Raw genomic sequence first — 17919 nt, forward strand, 5'->3', positions numbered from 1 at the left:
AGGGAGATACATCTCTTTAAAAAGCTCAGGAAAATCAGAGAGTGTGCTGCACAATCTGGACAGTAACTCAGTTTCCAGAACCACCCTGTTTTATCTGCTTAGTGGTAAGATCTACCAGATAAATCAGCATTTTAATGCTGCGTTATTTCTTATTCTTTTGGTAGGAAATTAGTATTGGGTAATTATTTCCCATTTGGAAATGTTGACAGCCTCAGAAAAGACATTCCTTTCTGAAACAAAACAAGTTTGTTGATATACAGCTGCTACATTACATATTTTTCCTCACTTTTTACAACTATAACCTAGTCTAAAAAAATTGTTTTCTATTACTCCTTATTAAAACTTACTGGATATTACATTTTATTTTTCAAAATTCAGTTTGGGATCTTCCAGAGACAACTGGAATTTCCTCAAAGCCCACTTGCTGCTTGCAGCCGGCATTTTGTTGCACTGAGAAGTCTTCTGCCCCCTTAAATTACCCATCTTCTCTTATGTATGTATAATATACCTACAACTAATCACCATCTCCTGGAGATTATGTTTACTTCAGTACTTTAGGCATTTTGACTTTCTGATTATGTTTATTTTAAAAATATATACTAAAAATGTATACATGCATATAGCTGTGCCACATATATTTTCATTATTACAAATGAATCTACGTTCATATCAGAAATATCATCAGTGCAAAATTCTCATGTTGTAACAGGCATCTAGCTTCTTAAATGTGTATTATATGCATTGCATTCATTCCCACTTTGTTATATTATGGATTGTAAATTCAGCTCCCCCGCCCTTTTTTTTAAGTGTTCATGTTTTAACTGATAATGGTTAGTTATATGTTTCAAAGCAGATATAAATAGGAATAAATTCATTTTCTTAGTTTTGCACAATCTATTATTAATTTTTGTAGGTTATACATTTGTTAAACACTGAACAAGCTCAAGCTAACAATTATGATCATTAAACAGAAATTACTGTGTGACACTGTCACAGAAACTGCTGACAATAGGAAAGTGAAGCAGAAGACATTAAAACTATGGATATACAGGTACAGAAGACAGACTCTAAACCCTTATTTTCTGAAGCAAAAGGACTGGTGGAAATACACCCTAGAATATGCCTTTACCTCAGTGCATCATTTGGTTTTGGTTTATTGCATGCACAAATACAGAAGGCACATTTGTTTACAAATATAGTTTCTTAGGAAATGGATAATTTGATTATTATCAATGTACTACTGCTGTACTTACCCAGAAAAAAAAAAAAAATGAATACACCAGTTTTCTTTCCTAAGGTCTCCTTTATACCCTACTGACACTGTGTTTGGATTGCTGATGCTATTTCTTTCCTAACTACAAGGATTACAGTCCAGTATGTACGGAATGGGCTCTGCCCACAGGACTACAGTGCAATCAGAAATCCCTGCTTCAGCTAGACTAAATTTTGTGGCTCATGGAAAAGAATGTTAGTAAATATTCCACATGTGGTACCTGTTAAAGCCATCCTGAACTGAGAGGAATGCAGTGATTCATTTCTTCACGCTCTGATTCTTTAATGAGAAATATCAGATTCAATAAATTATCAGTATGGACTTAAATTTAATCTGAAGGACAAGGATGGAAATGTGTAACTTCTCTCCCACATTCCTCAGTCATTTTATCACTTATAAAATAAAGCCACATCCTTTGCTATATCCTGTGATTTTTTCTTGGAGGATAACGAACTTGATGCCATGAAAGGCAACATCACATGAAAAGAAACCCCTCTGCCTCAGAAAAAGTTTTCTGTCTAGAACTCAAACTCCTCTATTTATTGCCAGACCCCAAACAGACCTTTTTGATGACCTTGGTCTTGCTTGGCAACAGTTATAAGAAGATAAAGGTTACATTTATACTACATTTACACTACAAAAAAAAAACATTCTCTGGCATCAGACAACCTGGTTCAGAGCACTTTCATCTACATTTCCTTCAGGTTTGATTTAATCAATAAAGGATTAACTCTCCCCAAAGTGTACTTCAGCCCACACTGTTCAATGTTTGGCTTTAGTGCCTTTGGCCCCTTTTGCTCTTTTGTTACACATCCTGAAAAAGGGGGTTGTTTTTCCTGTTCAAAACATGCAAAATAACAATCCTGGCAAAATGTGCCAGAAGGTTATTTTTTAAACACGATGCTGAGTCTATATTTTGTGCCATGGGCATAGCATGAGACATATGAAGATATTTTAGGGTGCAAGGTTTGCCAACATAGTGTGGAAAGACCATGTAAACAAAGATGCCAAAGCTTTACATACACTTAAAAACCTTAAGCATCCATCATTAAATCTGGCCTCCCACTCTGCCACCCTCAAATTCAAAGTATGAATTTTGTTCCTGAGTTTTCAGGGGAGGAAATTTACTATCAAACTTTCAGAATCACCTTTGTATTTCTAGTATTTTCACATTGCCTGGGAACCTGTTGAACTTCTTGCATCAATTAAAGAAATTTTAAAGCTAGTCTTCTGGCTTCCACCTGTCCAGAAGAGCCAGATAATGGGCCATTCTGAACCTGCCTGTAACCCCAGAACACCTCCCAAGTAAGGAGTATTTCTAAAGGCTTTTACCCTTTTATGACCTCCTTATATTACCAAAGTGATGTAATTTGGATGAGTCCAATGGAGACTTGACATTTTTAGCTGGTGAATTCAGAAATGCACCTCACCACAGTCCATGTTGGAGTTATCTGCCACTCAGGCCTAATGAATTTCTCCTCTCACTAAGCTGTAATGCACTGAAATTTTCTAGCTATATAATAAGAAATAAACTTTACAATGTAGGCTGCCCCGTTACAGCAATTTAGTGAACACACGTTTAAATGAAGGTAGAGGAAAGGTGGGTGATTTGTGTAGAAAGTAGCACCATCTGAGAAATCATTTTAAAATTATGATTGCAGACGTGATATGTGTGGAGGCAGAGTGAAAGAAATTGACTTGTATGGCCAGTTACAATATATTTCACCTAATGGAGGAAAAGCTGAGACAATGAACAATTTTGTATCACCGTTCTTGCAAAATGATTACAGCCCCCTTTATCACAGCTGTACAATATGCTGACTGAACAGGAAAACATGCAGTACACACAGTGTAGTGATTTCCACCACCGTATAAGTAAATGTCAGACTTGTTTCATCTATTCAGTGATTTTCTTAATGAAAACGTCAGCATAATGCTGGCACTTTCCTCCTGCCTTTTAATTCCTGCTCTCTTCTTTCATCCACTATTTGACCTTTGCATGCACTTGGTTGCTCGCCCAAGGTGCTGTCACACCTTCATTCTCCTCTCTAATGATGGTCTCTCGCTGCCAGATTCAAACAGGACACTTGGGAAGCAAATGCAGGGCCCTGTTCCCAGTATGATGATGAAAATCTGAATGCTCCACTACTTTAGGTGCCTTTTTACTTCTGCTCTGAAAAGAATAACCAGCGATTGTTTACCAGAATTGACCTCTTCAAATAGCAGCCTGTAACAGTAGTTTAAAACTTAAGAGAAGCAGGTGCATCTATTGCAGCAGCAGCACAGGAATTCCCAGTAACTGCTGAATGAGTCAGAGGATTAGAGGAATGTTTTCTCAGCACAAAAGGATAGCAATGACACACAATTTGAATGTTTTGTACAAGTCAGCTGTCGGAATCTGAGCTATTGATGATTCTGAGATGGTAGAAAGTCTCTGTCTGTCAGCCCCGCTGCCAAAGCAGAAGGCATAATTGGTCTGTGCTGGTTTCCAGGTTGTTTATTCTGTTTATCTCTCACATGTTCTGCTGCCCTGCCCAGCTCTGTCCTGCAGGGCAGCGTGTGGGGCTCTGCCCTCAGTGGGATGTGACAAACATTCAATACCAGAAACTCCCTGGGCTGGATTTACAATAACGTGCCAATATCTGTCACCTACGTTGGACAGTGTGTCCCCAGCCTGAACCAACAGAAAAATGCCAACACCACAGTGAAACATGGAGGGCATGAAGAAGGAGAAAAAGGACAAGGCACACCCAATTTCCTCCAGCTTGTCCCCTTTGGACCCCTCATCTAGAGTCCTAAAATTTTACTTTTGCACCCGTGCCATGCTTAATTATTAGTTATATCAAACACTCAGAGCTTGTAATTCATGTGAGCCATATTTATAGTACCGTGTTGCGCAGAAAAGACTTAATGATACTCTTGAGCTAGTAGTTGCCCTGAAAGATGAACTTTCAGATCTTTCTGAAAAGAAAATATCAGAAGTCATCTGGATGCATATTTTTTCCAGTAGAAATACAAAAGAATACATGGTTCAAGTAGCTGAAATAGGAAGATAAAAATCTTTTTTAAAAATGCACATCCTGATTTGTGCACCATTTTTCCTGGTGATCTGAGACAATCTGTCTCCACTGCACTGTGCTTAAGAGCCTCTTGCATGTATTAGCCAACAATTGACCTCAAGGCAAAGCCAGCATAGAAGAGCAGAGGTGTACAATAAATTCTGGAGTGACTTGAAGAAAGAATTAGTAAAAGTTGACCAAATCCAAAGCTTCCTTCCTCAGCAGTAACATTCTGAGGGTTTGGTCTCTCCTTCCAGGGCCTCTACATTCTCAAAAACTAACTTTCCATCACAGAAGCTCCTTCTCCTGCCTCTTGGAATGAGCTGAGCAGAGGCCATTACCTTTGCTACACCATCATCCCATTTCTTTATGATATTCTTTTACATTGCCTGTGGGTTAAGAAAGGAATGGTTTAAGTGCAGGAAAAATAATTCATAGCTAGTGGATTTCACAACATTAAACAAGAGCCAGACCTGTTTGGGCTACACAAGTACCTTTGCTGATATTGTGCTATGTCAGCATGGTTTATCTGCATACAGAAACACAAGGAATTCCTGCCTCAGGCAGAAAGTAGTTACTACCAGCAGTTAAGTCTAAACCAAAGAGAACCTGTTTGGGGAACAGAATTATCATCTATTTAAATCCCTTTCTACACAGCATAACAAAATATATGTCATAAAAACAACTGGTTTATGAATTTGACAGGTTCCTTCTATGCCACAATCTCTTACTGTCAGTCGAGTTACTTATAATCAGCTTTTCCTCATGAGAACATGGCAGAAAAAGAAGTTGAAATGAGGCATACAGCAAGGTATTGAACATAATAAGTAGGCTGATATAGTTTAAGCTTTAGCTAAATATTTTTCACTTTTATCAGCTCACTCGGTGTTGAGAAAAATAACATACAAAAGAAGAAAAAGTATTTCAGTTGACATAGAAAAATATTCACAGTCTGGAAAAAGGAGAGAGCAAAAGGATCAGAAGTCAGCAAATGCCTGCAGTGGGATCCTCTCTGCCATGGACAAGAGCACACAGGCACCTCAGCACCAGATCAGCATCTCTGAAGTTTGGAACTCCAAGAATTTCTTTAACCAACTTTAGACACCTGTGATTGAGATTTTTGGCCATGTGCTCTGTACAAAAGCATAATCGAATGACAAAGTTCTGCCATAATAAATGACTCCGTGCAATGGTGAGTGCTGCAGAGCAGATTGCTTATTTCTGGGAGTGAAAGACACAGTACTTGTTCAAGGATAATCTGATAATAGATCACAAGGAATTCCAATGCCACAAAAGACTAAGCAGAGCCTTGGGATTTCACCAAGAAGAGGGGCATAACTAACCCAACACAATCTAATGATGAAGGAGATTCACTGCAAGCTGATTTACTGCTATACAACCTTCTCTTGTCTGCCTCATCTTAAGGAACTGAAATGTTTTCCATAACAGGTCATAAAGCCTCTGTTTTTCCCTGCAGCAAAAGCCAGCAGGTTTTACTTTGTAGGAAGGAAATCTGCACAAGCACTCTCAAACTACGAAAACAAACCACTTATTTCAGCTAAACAAAATCAATGCTGTAATACAAATTTCCTATGTCCTCCATGAGAAAACATTCTTTATCAAACCCTGCAAAAGCAACATTAAAAAGATGATCTGGTTGTAGCACATCTTTCAAAACTATTAGTTTTACACCAGTTCCTATTTTGTTAGATAGAATTTGTTTGCTTGGAGGGGCAGGTTAATTTTCCACATTAGAAAAATAAATTTTCCACATTGGGAAGTTTTTTATGAAATATTGCCTTTTTTTATATTGGTAAAACTGAGTTGATGGAAACCAAGGCATCACTTGGCTAAAAAAATATATGAGGAAAGGCAAAAGGGGCAAATGTTAAAATCACTGGAAAGAGAGAATTTGAGCTTTCTTCATCTTCCAGAAGAGGAAAATGCATAAACAGTGGATTTCAAGTAAGAAGCAAAAATAAGGAGAAGAAAGCCACAGTAGATAAAGAAAAAAGCTGAATTCTTTTCACAAGTGATATTTCTACAGAATGTTTTCAAAGGAAAAGAATTGAGCACACACTTTTCCCTCTCCCTTCAGAGTCTGGGACCATTATTCCATAATGATCAAGGATAAAAGCAGAAAGCTCAAATAATTATAAAATCATAAATATCAGCATCAGGCCAGGATGGCCTGTTTTGTGTGTCAGGAGATATGTTGTCATTAGACTTAACTGATGCCCTATTTCACTCGAAATAAGCAAGTTTGCTTCCTACTTTTAGCAATTTTTTAAATTGGAAATTTACCAAAGCTTATAACCTTAAATTGATGGATGATCTTTTTAAAGCTACATACTTGGCATAGTCAGCTACATAATGCATAAGTGACAGAATTTTTTATGTTTGAATTAAATATTATCCAACCCATATAGGCAGCCAAAAAGTCTTTGTGTGTTGTTCCCCAGGAGGTTTCTCTAGTAGTGATTCCTGCCCCTGTCCTAAAAATTAAATAACTGCTGGGTTATACTTTTTAATTCAAACTTGCTCCTTCCCATCTGTTATCCTGTTACATAGTTGGTCAAGTGCACCTGTATGTTTTTTTGCTGTGGAAAAATGAAAAAAAAAAATCTATTATTTTTTTTCTTTTTCAACCAGCTCAAGATACAAATAATTCAGTTTTATGTGGCTTCCTCTCTTATCTTTCTCTTCCCTGATCCTGTATAACTTTACATACTTTTATGCATTAAGAGAAAGGATAGAATTTAAGGAGTTTTAATGACTGAGAAATTTTTGAAATAGCTGTTTCTACTGCAACACATTAATCAAGTTTGCCTATGATATTTTTTTCAATACACTATGTTAATCTGACTAACAGATCACTTGTTAATTTAAGTAGCTTATTCTGTTTTGTTGCTTGGACCCCCAAGTTCTCTTTTAAGATATGGTAGAATTACCTATGAGCAATCCTGTAAAGTTCCAAATATAAAGTTATTAACATTTAAAGTAGATACCCTTAGGTAGTTAGAAGAAATGATTCTATGACATAAATCAAGTAATTTTAGAAGAAATTAAGGAAACAGAATTTTTGAAGTACCACAATTTTCATGAAAATTCCCCATATTTGAAAGAGATTGACTGAGATCCGCACTTCACACGTTCTTTTCCTCTTGCTTAAGAGGTTGTGCTTTATTCATTTCTTATAATAGGCCACTTTATAGAGTATTATTATTCTCAGGGAATCATTTTGAAGGAAAGCATAGTAAGGACCTAACAAACCAGAATTTGAAAATCAAACAGGAAAATTTATTTGATAATATTTCTTAGCCAAGAGAAAAGTCTAAAGTACTCTTTGAGAACTTTCTTGATTATCACATTCTCAGCCTCGTAGCTAATTCTAACCCCAAACAGCCTGACTGACAACTCATATGCTTAATGTTAAAATAGCACTGAAGTGCTTTAAACCAGGATCTAAATATTTCATACAGATATGATCAGAAGCATGTATTCATCTTGGACAGGAAATCACATTCCATTTACATACCTCCTTGTCTTTGAGTATATGGTCTGAAGTTCAGAGCCTTAAAAATACATTTATTTCAAAGGGTGCTGGATCTGGCATTAACGAATAACTCTGGCTGCAGTAATATGCTATTTGAAAATATTTAATTGAGGTCTGAATGCTCCAGTGAATACCAAAGCAATTTTTAGTACAGTTTGACTAGATTCATTGGCCAAAACTTTGAAACACTTCTGGCTCAAACCCTAAAAGAGCTGAAACTAGAAGACTTGATGGCATAACCCTTATTGCAAGAAAACTAAGAAACACAATGTGTCCCCATTGTAAAAACACTATTTTTATTCAATGCCATCCAGAGGGCAAACTCAGCAAGTGGGAATTTCATGAGGTTTAACAGGACCAAATCATACTGCTGCACCTGGGATGGTGTCGCCCTGATTCTTAAAATTTTCCAGAGCCTTCTGATTTTACATTCTGTTAGAAAACTTTCCCACACATTTTCTATAAACAACATATTGTTTTGCATTCCTTCGTGGGGGTGGAGGAAGTTGATGTACTGGTGGTTTGTCCAATGTCTTTGGAGAGGTGGCCCATTCACTCTCCAATCCACTGTCACCTTTGGAAAAGTAGAAATGCTGGAGTCAGAAAATAAACCTTCTTCTCTTTTACCTTGCCATTGCAGTGGCTCGTGTTGTGCTTTCTCGTGTCCTACAGCGACAGGGTGGAGCCAGCCCTGGTGTCAGTCCAGGCTGGGGATGAGCAGATGGAGAGCAGCCCTGCCCAGAAGGACCTGGGGGTGCTGGTGGGCACGACCCAGCCACGTGCACTCAGCTCAGAGAGACAAACGTGTCCTGGGCTTCATCCAGAGCCCTGTGGGCAGCAGGAAAGGGGAGGAGGGGATTCTGCCCCTCTGCTCTGCTCAGAGCCCACCCAGAGCTGCATCCAGCTCTGGGCTCCCAACACAAGAAGGACGTGGGACCTTTTGAGCAAGTCCAGAGGAGGGACACCAAGCAATTAGAGGGATGGAGAACATGTCCTGTGAGAAAAAGCTGGGAGAATTGCTCAGCCTGGAAAAGAAAAGGCTTGGAGGTGGCCAAATTGTGGCCCTCCAAGTGCCTGAAGGGAACTCACAAGAGAGCTGGAGAGGGGCTATTTAAAAGGGCCTGGCATGATGGGAATGGCTTCAAACTGAAAGAAAGAAGGTTTAGATCACACTTGAGGAAGAAATTCTTGACTATGAGGGTGGTGAGGCCCTGGCACAGGTTGCCTGGAGAAGATGTGGGTGGCCCATCCCTGGAAATGTTCAAGGCCAGGTTGGATGGATCTTTGAGCAACATGTCTAGTGAAAAATGTCCCTGTCCATGGCAGAGGGGTTGGGACTAGGTGATGTGTAAGTCCCTTCCAGCCCAAACCATTCTATGATTCCACTCCTAGGGCTCATACTGAGCACAGTCAATAAATTTGCTGCCTTGGAAGCAAATACTGGCAATAAGCAATACTAGCACACTACTGCAAGTTTTCAAAGTTAATTGAATCAGCATATAAAAATGTTTTCCCTGTGTAATAAATCTCATTATAATCAACCTCTCTATGGCTGGCAGTTCCCTATGATATGCAAATTTCAATTATTTATTTAGAATATATTCAGCATTTTCATATGACTCCATTTTCTGTTTAAAAAATTTGAAAGTTGAATTAAATACCCAGCTCTCCTTTGGAAAATGTTATTAGCAACATTGTATGCCAACATAATAATAGAGCTTTTCAAATATTCAGACTACAAATATACTTTGGAAATGAAAAAAGTGTTTCAATCAAACTTCCTTTAGGATCTTCCTGGTTAAATCTGCTATGCTGACTTCTTTACAATATACAACACAGAAAGAGATAAAGGTTTAAGGCTATTTTACCTATTTTTCCCTGACACAAGAGAAAAACTTAATGATATAATAATTATTTATTTCCATTTTAAAATTCAGTCTCAATGAACTCATGCTGAATTTCATGTAAAAGGAGAAACAGAGACCACTGACAAATATATACTAGTGATCCACTGACACTATGAATCTGTTTCTCAACCAGTGTTGTTAAACATTCTGGAGAAAAGCTAGATGACCTTATTCAAGGTGAAAAAATAAAAAGGAAGCACCAGAAAACAGATGTTATCTAATGGAACTTTTTCACAGTTTACTGAGTTTCTCATTGTTTCTTGAAAGACATGAAAAACATGGCAAAAAAGTCCAACAAAAGCCACGCAATGAGATTGCAAGTTACATAGATATGGAGTTTTTTTATTCCCTGAGTATCAAATGATTCTCCTCCATCAGAGTTACTGTTAATATAGAACAATAAGACCACAACTTGCCCCATGGTTAGTTGTTATTTAGATTTGCACAAAGCATGTTTTCATTTGTGATTCTAATCACATAATCTCACTAGGAAAGAAAGAACTTTCATGATGATGGCCATCTCTTAAAATTGCAAAACTCAGCCTGGGAATTTCTGTTCTTTTTCCTTTTTGTTGTTTTTGCAGAAAATTGTATCAAATAATACATTACTTCAATGCAGACTAGACTGTCACTGAAAATAATTTCTAAAGAAGAAGTAACATTTATTAAATTTTTCATGCTTTTTTATTTTTTGGTATTCACATGGAAGAAATAAATTTATATGAAAGAAATAATTGAAATATGTGTATTACATGGTCAAACACAGCAGGAAAACAAGGATTCATAATTAAAGTAGATTAAATCATATACCGCATCATCAAAATGAGGGGTGTGTAATTAAAATAAAAAACTTAAATACAAAACTTTTATATATAGTCAGTGTATATTCACCTCCAGGTATCACAGGATTATAGACTGCTAAATGATGAATGCCAAACTGTGATAGAAAAATAATCAAAAAAATATATTTGAAGGTCCATAAATAAACCCCAGCTAAGAATTGTTTGATTCTAGATCCAAATATCAGCATGTGAAGGATTGGTTGCACCCATCACAGATATTTCTCCTCTTTTTTCTTTCTGGCCCCTTGAATATTTGATTGCACTGTTCAAAAGAGAAGAAATTCCAAAGGAGCAGTAATTGTAGAAAATCCACGGACAAAGACAACAGACACACAGAGGATATAGATTTCCATTTCCCCTGATCCCACCTCTCTGGCTGTGCCTCATTGTGACAGACATAAGAAAATTAAGTAACTGCATAAAAAGAGTCTAATAAGGATATGAAACACCATCCGAGGTTGTTCATACCCATTCTTGCCATCAGCATTTCCTATTAAATTGAGATAATTGCTCTGGGTTCTCTGGATTCCATTTTGAACCTTCCCTTGTCCAAGGGAAGAAAGATAATTTGTAGATTTTTGACCTGGTGATTGCTTTTTAGAATGCTTCCTGCCATGTTTAATGCCATGCTGCTGAAATGCCACTGGATATGTGTGTCCCTTGGCCACACACTGGCAGTCAAACAGGAACCTCTTTCTTAGCTGGGGTAAACTAAGAGGAATTTTTGGCTGTTTGTTACTAGAAACACATCCTGGCAACACTGTATGGACTCTTAACTCCTGTGAAAAGTCCCATAAACTATTTCTGAACGCAATCCCTAAATTCAATTTGGCAAGGACAAGAAACTCAGGATTCTAGTTTAGGTTGGTAGTATCTCCTTCCCCGCAGATGAAGGTTTTGCCTGTGATTTTTGCCTTTGTAGAGGGAGCAAAGTGATTGTTTCAATTCTGCCTGTGTGGCTTTGAGGTCTGCCTTCTCCATTTCCAAATAAATCCAATAAAATAAAAAGTGCTCTGGAAACCATGACTCCTACAGAGAGGCACAGTCTGACTTTGAGGGAGTAAAAGTGTCTGCATTAGGATGATAAATGACTGACTATAATTAATTGATCAATTAATTGATTTTACAATAAAATCCAGTATTAGAAGTAGTGGCCTTAAATACACCATGACCCGCAGTTTTATCTGATAAATTATCCTCCATCAAAATCCACACTCAGCAGTTATTTATTGTGCAAAGTTCCAAATTGGATCTTCTACTTCTGAATTAATTTGGATCCTAAGTATTTTGCATTTGTATTGCCACCCAAAAGAGTTTGTGTAAAAATCATGTTTAAAAAAGGGATGTACAATATTTACAGTAGGAACATGCTTGACTTTCTATGATATTAAAAAAGCTTAGCAAAAGGGAACAATGCTCATCATCTAAATGTCTGCTCCAGAAAAATTATTCCTAGGGTAATTTCAGGGATGCTGCTCTCTCTGGATTCAATTTATGTTCTGCATCTACAATAAAGGGCAAATGTCTCTGCAGCTCCCTGCTGAAATCAGTGTTGGTCTTGTACTTCTCAGTCTCACAGCTGGGAAGAATGCCACTGCAAAGGAGCACGGAAAAGGGAAATGAGCCACCACAGAGAAAGTCAAGAGTGAAGATGCACTTCAAATCAATTTTGCCATGAAGCTGAGCTCTTGTTAAGTCTGGTAGGAATGGATTTTAACAGATAGGAAAGAATTACCTCAGGGCTACTATTCTCCTAATCACACAGATTTTTTTTTTTTAATTATTTTTCTGGAAAAACCAAAACATTAAAGATTTTTTAAAAAAACATATTTTTAAATAATGTTAAATATCTAATTAATTTTCAGAAAAGTGTTTCTTTCTTGGGAAAAAGATGTTATTTAACCTATGAAATGTTGTAAACAGATTTTTAAATCAGACTTTGTTACTCTTACTGCTATGTTGTAATTGTGGAAGAGAAGATGGAAGAGACAAAAGAAGCATCAGTCTGATGAAGTATCAGAAAGAAATTTGAAATGGCATTTGACAACATATCAAATAAAGGGCATAATTCAATAAGGGATCACAATTCATGCATTCAGTAGTGTATAGAAGACTACATCATTTTAAAACCCACTAAAATATATTTTTATAAATGCTATCTTACTGCACAGGACAAAAACTGAAGAATACTATTTCAGAATAGCTGAAAAAATCACAAGCATTGCACATAACCACTCCAAGGCTTTTCCACAAGTAACTGAAATATAGGTCATAAATCTCAAAAAAAAAAAAAAAAAAAAAAAAAGAAAAAGAAAAATTCAGCTTCAAATACTTACCATAAACCCATCACTACAGTTACACACATCAGCATCTTTGAGTTCAGCTTGCAGCAGCAAAGAGTTAGGTACTGTCAGAAAAAAAGAGAAAGCAAAGTTTGTTGCTACAAATTTCTGGATTATTGCTCAAAATATCCATGTCTAGAGTCTGGTTTAGAGCAGCTCCATGATAAGAATGTATTTGGGATTTGTTATCCTTTGGGCAAGCATGACAAGATAAGATCTTAACAACTATATTAGAAACTTGCACAAGTTCATTTACACTGCCTACAGTGCTGCATTGATTCCTATCTCTTTCCTGAGTTATTTCACTAACAAAAGGGTCATAGCAAATGTACACAGAGCCAAGAAGCCTACAGACATTAAGTCCCTCCTTCTCCCCAAAGCGTTTATATAACAAAAATTGTGTGCAGTTGATTGTGGCTTAGATGCATTGCCAAAAGAGTTTTCATCGACTCGCCGTTTATTCACATTGCAGCATTCTCAAATTCACTTCGTCTATTTTTAGAGACAAATAATAAACATTTATGTGATCAAAATAAATAATACAGGACTACTGAAACATCTCAAAGGCTTTGCTCTTCAGAATGCCACCAGCTCCTGACAAGGAAGTACACTCAGCACTAGCCACACTTCAGGTTTCAGCCATTTATTTTTGACATAATGAAAATGCCTTCTCTCCGAGTGCATGGCCACTCTTCCTCTCTTACGTCAGAGTCTACAAGCTATTGAGGGTAAAAGATGTATGAGCCTGTTCAGACTGAGAGCCAGCAACTTAGTATGTTTCTTTTTTTAGTATTTAATATCTTTCCTGACTAGAGCAGATTTAGTGTGCTTGGAAGTTAACGCTGAAGTATTTGGACTGCCACTGTTTGAGCGACAGTGACCACTGAGAAAGGACAGCAAGTCAGAATTTTTGCTTGTTCTACATTTAAACACATTGTTAAAGAGACAGGATAAATACTTTTTCTAAAAAGAATCCCACCCATCAGGCCACTGTGCCACCATTGCTGCTCAGCGGACACGTCTCTGTAACCACAGCTGCTCACATTCCTTTGTGCATGCTTACAGAGTGCAGACTGGAAGTCCTAAAATGAAGATGAAAAGGGGAAAAACCTGGATTCCAGATGATCGAAGAATCTGAGGCAGCAGCTGCTTAAATCTCTGGAAGGGCTTATCTAAATAAACCCGAGAGATTAATATATTACACCATTCCTAGATAACCTATCAGCAAAGGCATTAACTAAGAGTTTGGAACACAAGTAAAAGCATTCACCACTCCTACTTTCAGCAGCCCAAAACTGCAGCCAAGCCACACGAGAGCACACACTGACATCAGATCAGTCCTTTCCAAAGAGCTTTTCAGAACTGCATTGTTTTCTGCAATCAGCAGTTCTAGGCCAAATTCTATGAATCCCAGTGACCTTGTCTTTTATCAAATAAAATGTGGAGCACTGATGAATTGAATGGAAACTTTAACTAAGCTCAACAACAGTTTGAGCATTCCATGCTGGGATATGCAAAAGAACAAGGCTATTCTGTAAAAGTACAAGCAGATATGGAGTAGATTAGATTGTCTATAGCAGCATCTCTGAAATTCAATCCTTTCTTAAATCATTTCAAAGGCAGATGGACAGTGTTTTGCCAAGTCTGCAATTTGGTGGCAATGAAATTGCCTCATGAATGTGAAGTTAGATGACTGCTTAGAATTTCATATATTTGTGAGAGAACAGAGGCAGAATTATCTGAGGTCTTCTAAACTGCAAGAAAAGAGAGGAAATTGGCTACATGCTGAAGCATTGACAAAAGGACAAGTTGAATCTGTTTATAAGAATGCTGGCAGAAGATTTAAGTGCCTTACAATTTCAAATCAAAGGCCTGCTGGTAGAAAAAAGCTGGAGAGAAAAAAAGAGAAATCTGCAAATACTTACACTTTGCTTCTGATATGAAATAGAAAAGTGGAGCTGAGAAACTAAGAGAGGAGGAGGAATATCAGGAATTTTTATACAGGTAAGTACATCTGAGCTCAGATTTGCAAAAAAATTAGGAGATAATGGGAAAAAATAACTGTGGTAAATACATTTGAAAGAATCCCTTAGCATATGAAAAAGAAATTACAGGCTATTTAGTTTTGTATGATAGCAAGGATATTTCAATACTTAGTGGTTTTACTTTGGCATGATGACTGTTAGAATACTTGCAGTATAAGCTGTGCAAGCTACTTGTAGTTCACTTTGCAATACTACCCTTCAGTGGTTTTCTGTGTTATATTTAAAGGAGAGACTTTATAACATATTTTACTACAGTTGGTATTAATTTGTGAAGAGAGTACCTGTGTACCTTGCTAGAGAATGGAGCTAAAATGTATTTCTATCTTTATAATGATACAAACATCTCATTACTCTTGATATGCTATACTGGGTACATTTCTACAAGGGAGACAGGGAAAAGAAGGACATGCCCAGCCATCTTCTTGCTTGGAACCTCAGCATCCCTGCAGTTACTAAACATTCATAAGAGCATACAAAAATGGCAGATCAGTTCTGAAGAAAGGGATGAAAAGCCTAAAAACAATTTCTAAAAGGACTCAGAGTTCTGAAATAGATGTGACTTTGAATATCTGACTTCAGCACTGTGATGCAAGAAGTTCCTGTTCATTGTCACTTTTAACAATAAGGCTTTGTAAACACAGACTACCTGATTTTGATTTGAAACTTTTTTTTTCTGCATTTACTTGCCTCAATTTCACCTTGCTTCAATGCCAGGAGAATAAGAAAAATCGACAGGATAATGTTTAGGTTTTCAGACTCTCATTTTAGAGCTCAAAGCATGTTCATACACTCACTCATGGCATGTTTGCCCCACAGGTTTAACCTACTGCCTTTTCAAAAGTCGCTCAGTGGTTCAGCTGATGCTCACCTTGGGTAGCAGCTTCATACACAATATGTGTGTCCAGATCCACCTGGCTGAGGTGGATCTGGACACACATATTCTGTATGAAGGAATGCAAGGAATCCACCCCCAGCTTCCCTCTGCCATGCCTCAGCCAAAAACAAGGCAGCCTGGACCAGAGCACTGCAGAATGGTCCAGTCTGTCCTGCAATATCTGGACCTGCCTGCTTCCATCACCTCCATCACCGTCTGGTGACTCAACAAACATCTGGGACATATTTTTAGAACTTGTTTCAGTCCTCTCCATTTTCTTTCATCACAATCTTTTGTCTTTGCTCCCTGCTGCTTTCGTTATTTTACCTATTGCAAAACTGGAACAGTAAATTCAGATTTTGCTAGTCTCTCTTTTTATTTTTGTCTTTTAATCTTTGCCTTAGTTTCCCATCCTCTCAAGCCACAGCACAAACACACTTGTACCACCCCCCAGCTTTTTTAACTACCATTTCTCCTCTCTATTTAATTTCTTTATGCTCAGAAATAGCACTCTGTGTCCTGCCTTGAACTGCCAGCTCCCTTCATACAGCTAAGTAACTCTTGAAATCTGTCCCCTTTTGGCTTCTCTGACTCTGCACTATGATAATTTTTTCCTGCTGTCTTTCTTCTACAGATCCCTCTAGATTTATTGCTCTTCTTGGTGGGAAATCCAAAATACATTTTATTTTGTCTCCATCATTCTTGCCTTTAAATTATCTCAGGTTACCCTTACCTGCAAATTTAAATTTAACTACTCTTTTAAAGCAACTAACAGCCCTACCACAGTATCCCAAACCCATTGCCTCCTTGTCTATCTGACATCTCTTTATTAATGACCAGCTATCAACCTTTCAAATTCTACAAAATTAAAACAGGTGTCTTGATATTCCCTTGCACCATCTTTTAATCTGATTCACCAGCATTTATCTGCCATGTTTGTTTATAAATATAAAACACATTTGGTCTCCCCCCATTTATTAAAAAGGCTGCTGCAAAGACTGGCCTTCTACTACAAATTTGTATCCATGCCACCCCTCTCTTTTCATTCTTGTGCTATTGGGTCACTTTTTTGTGTGAAACACAATCTACTTGTGTTTATTCCTCGTGCCAAGAGCATCCAATTCCCCATTCAGCAATTTCCAGTAATTCAGCAGCAGAAAACTCCAAACAACTTCTTGTCTCACTCTCCATATTTTAACTGCTCTACCTCTCAGGTGACAAAGTAAAAAATATCCCCATCATTCTCCAGGCCATTCATAAAAAAAAAAAAATCCCTTATTACGGAGCCTTGGAAAACCTGATAGTGCATCTTGTTAAGATCTATGAGTACAGGATACCTTGACTATGATTTTCTTGTGCACTGCACTTTTTAGCACCTGGTGTTTCATTTCACTCTTGGATCAGCTTGGCAGGGATGATCATTGATGCACAACTCCCACTTTATGATGCTGTGTAGGGATGTTTTCATAGGAGGGACACCTGGTTGCTGCTCCTTGTTCATCTTTGAGACTGGTTCTTACTCATGTTCAAAGCTGGTCCTAAAATGCCTCATGGGAGGGAGAAGGGGAATATAAGGATTTTTTATAGTGATGGAGGCCTTCATAAAGAAAATACAGTCTGGAGAACTGACACAAGTGGCACAGGAGAAAAGGGAAAAGTCAAGTGAAGAATCTTTTCACCAAGAGAAAAACTGGACTCCCAGAAGGGCTTCTAGCAAAAAGTCACTTCACTTCTTCTTTGTGCCCTTCTCCCTGCCCTAGCCTTGCAAACATGAGTTGTTCTAAAGGCAGGAGTCACGTTCATGTTCACAGGTTGTAAATTATGACAAGTAATTCAGAATCTATTGTCAGAACCAGAGAGCAAGGTGACGAATGAGGAGCTAAAAAACCTATTTCTGTTCTAGACATATGTAGGTATGTAAATAATTGATTTTGATGGTTTTATTCTAAACTGATGTGCTTATCAATACTGTTACTGCTACTCCAAGCAACTACAAAATCTGTCCAGTTCTTTTCAGCGTA

General features: G+C 37.6%; 1 long non-coding RNA gene across 4 annotated transcripts in view; it reads right to left on the minus strand.

Moving 5' to 3' along the window:
* The window catches only part of LOC110468231 (uncharacterized), a 122083-nt gene that overhangs the window by 82256 nt on the left and 21908 nt on the right, over nt 1-17919 (minus strand). For 3 of the 4 annotated variants that reach the window (XR_014954978.1, XR_014954977.1, XR_014954976.1), the window contains 2 exons: nt 12974-13044; nt 10346-10899 (listed from right to left, as the gene is read on the minus strand). This is a non-coding gene — a long non-coding RNA (uncharacterized LOC110468231). Of the gene's footprint in view, nt 1-10345; nt 10900-12973; nt 13045-17235; nt 17446-17919 lie in introns of those variants that run through there. The other variant, XR_014954979.1, reaches the window with a different exon arrangement.

The sequence above is a fragment of the Lonchura striata genome, chromosome 4 (assembly GCF_050655825.1).
Source record: "Lonchura striata isolate lonStrDom1 chromosome 4, ASM5065582v1, whole genome shotgun sequence".
NCBI classification, from domain to species: domain Eukaryota; kingdom Metazoa; phylum Chordata; class Aves; order Passeriformes; family Estrildidae; genus Lonchura; species Lonchura striata.